The sequence below is a fragment of the Neofelis nebulosa genome, chromosome 11, assembly GCF_028018385.1.
Source record: "Neofelis nebulosa isolate mNeoNeb1 chromosome 11, mNeoNeb1.pri, whole genome shotgun sequence".
NCBI lineage: Eukaryota > Metazoa > Chordata > Mammalia > Carnivora > Felidae > Neofelis > Neofelis nebulosa.
This window is the reverse complement of record NC_080792.1, coordinates 44,190,600-44,193,684: the sequence shown is the minus strand read 5'-3', so window position 1 is coordinate 44,193,684 and position 3,085 is coordinate 44,190,600.

Sequence of the window (3,085 nt, the reverse complement as noted above, 5' to 3'; positions counted from 1 at the left end):
GCTGCGCGGCGCTGGTTGGAGGAAGTGCGCAGAGCGCGCTGGGGCCGGTAGGGATAGCGCAGGGGGCTCAGCGGGCTGGCCTCTCCTGTGGGCACTTCGCTGGCCACCAGCCCCGCCTGACGTCGAAAGTTGAGAGAAGAGGCTTTGCGGGTGTCTGCCACTCTGCAAGCTTCCTGGCTGGCAGACAAGGCGCAAGAGCGGGATAATCATTTGGGGGGGTGACCTTAGCCTTCTGCTTATGCCTCAGGTTAAGGTCCAACTGCATATGACAAGGCCTTGACTGTGGCACGATCTGATTGGGATGCTAAGAGGTGGAATCCCTGGAAATGTGAGGAGAGTGATGGAAAGGATGTGGTGGCGATTGACAGTGAAGCGGAGGGAGCATCCCATGTTGTCTGACTCCTAATACAAAGGAAAGCAACTGTAACCCCAGCCAGTGGAGCAGCCCCCAATTCAGGGATCATTCATGCTGAGAGAATATACACGCCCACTGAACTTGCTGATATAGCTGACAAGTTCCAGCAAAAAATCCCAAGGTTGTGCACCAACGCCAGTATTAGAGCATAGACTATGATGCTCTGACAGAGACCAAGTCTCTCAAATGTAACGGAAAGTTATCTTTCGCGTAAGCAGTTCAAGGGCAGGAGGGTGAGAAGGAAGGTAGGCAGCCCTGCTCCTCAATATCACCCCAGAATCCATCGCTGCGTGTGGGTTGCATTTCTCCATCAGCCAGCAGAAGGGGGAAAGGAAAGAAGAGCTTTGTGATAGAAGTGTGATCTGAGAGTTGCTCATGTCAATTTGCCCTCGGTTGTTGTCCAGATCCCATCACTGCTGCAAAGGAATTGTAATCCTTAGCTGAATAGCTAAGACTGTGTGCTTCTGTGAGGAAGGAGGTCCATTTCTGCAAGGAAGAAGGGGGAAAGAATTAACAGATGGCTAATCATTTTATAAAGATTATAAAAATTGACTTGATTCTTGATTTTTCTAATTTTTCTGTTCTGAATTTAATATACCTCTGTTAACAATTGAAAAATAGACACTAAGGTAGTGAGCTCTATAGTTACTTGAGTGTTTTAGGATGTACTTACATAGGCGATATTAATTTAACCTCATTACTGTGTATTTTCAAATCAATTTCCATGGAATGATACATGGAATGATAAGGAAAGAAATATAAGGTAAACTTTTATTCGCTAGCCTTATATATAAATACCTACTAAAAGTTTTCATTATTATGTGTGTGTATATATATATATGATATATACTATTCCTCTCATAATGATTTGAAATATAAAAAAATTAAGAATATCAGCAAATTATACTGAAATACTTGTATATATGTATATACATATATGTATATATGAAAAAAACATGAACTTTTTTGCATTATGTATACAAATGTTCTATAAGTGGATTCTGAACCTAAATGTAAAAATGAAAACTAAGTCTTTAAAATTAAACGTAGGAGAAAATCTTTGTGACCTTGAGTTAGGCATAAATTTCTTAAGCACCAAAAGCAGAAATTATAAAAGAAAGAAAATGCTAAATTGGACTCCATTAAGACTAAGCGTATGTGCTCATTGAAAGACACTGTTAAAATAAAAAGACAAGCCACAGATTGAGGGAAAATACTTGCAAAGCATGTATCTGATAAAGAATTTCTATCCAAAATATATAAATCACTCTCTAAACTCAATAATAAGAAAACAACAACCCAATAAAAAGATAGGTAAAAGATTCTACAGACACTTGGTACCGCCAGAGAAGATACACAGATGGCAGATGAGCCCATAAAAAGATGGTCAACATCATTAACCATTAGGGAAATACAAGTGAAAACTACAATGAGATATCATTACGTACCTATTAGATAGAATTGCTAAAGTTAAGAAGGCTGATCATACCAAACTTTAGTGTGGGTGTTAGAACAGTTGGAACTCTCATACATTGTTAGTGGGAATGTAAAATGTCACAATCATTTTGGAAAACAGGTTGGCATTTTCTTATGAAGTTAACTATATACCTATCATAAAACTCAGCCATTCCACTCTTAGGTATTTACCTGAGATCAGTGAAAATATCTGTCCCTGTGGACACTTGTACATGAATGGTCATAGGTGGTTTTATTTTTTAGTAGCCCCAAATAGGAAACAATGCAAATGTCCATCAATGGACGAATGGATAAGCAAATTGTGGTATATCCATATAATGGAACACTATTCAGCACTTAGAAAAGTCAACTACTTATAAAATAAATAAGTCACAGAGATGAAAAGGACAACACAGCAAATATAGTCAATAAGATCGTAATAATGTTGTTTGGTGACAGATGGTAACCACATTTATCGTGGTGAGCACCAAATAATGTATATAGAATTGCTGAATCGTTATGTTGTACACCTGAATCTAATATAACACTGTATGTTAATTATATCTCAATTAAAAGATTAGTGAAGAAGAAAATGAACTGTCGATAAATGTGGATAAATGTAGATAAACCTCAAACTGATTATGGCAAGTGAAAGAAGCTATAACAAAAAGGAGTGAATACTGTATTATTTCATTAATATAAAATTCCAGAAGACACAAACAAATCTATGGTGAAAGAAGGAAAATCAGTGATGGTAAGGGAATGAGGACAAGAGGTGGGCTGGGCAGGAGAGAGAGATTCCAAGGGGTATGAGAAAACTTTTGAGTATGATAGATGTTATTTTGATTATTACCAAAGTTATTTTCACTAATTAGTTTGTGCTAATGGTTTTCATGGATTCATACAGAGAGTAAGTTTCAGTAAAACTTAAAAATTAGAAATAAAAATTTTTAATTTGAGTTCTTTTGGTTTATAACATAAGCAGAAGACCGATGCATGCCAATTTAAACATTAAATTTTAATGAAATTATAATTAATAATTTTCCATTTGTAATTCCTTGTTATAACAATTGATTATTTCATTTCTCATGACATATTTTGCCTAAAAGTAGGTATACAAGGATTTAGTTTTAAAAAGTCATTTACAACTATAAAAAAGTTCATGTTATCATTATAAGATAATTGCTAACTCAAGTGAAAGTATACTTGAAGCTG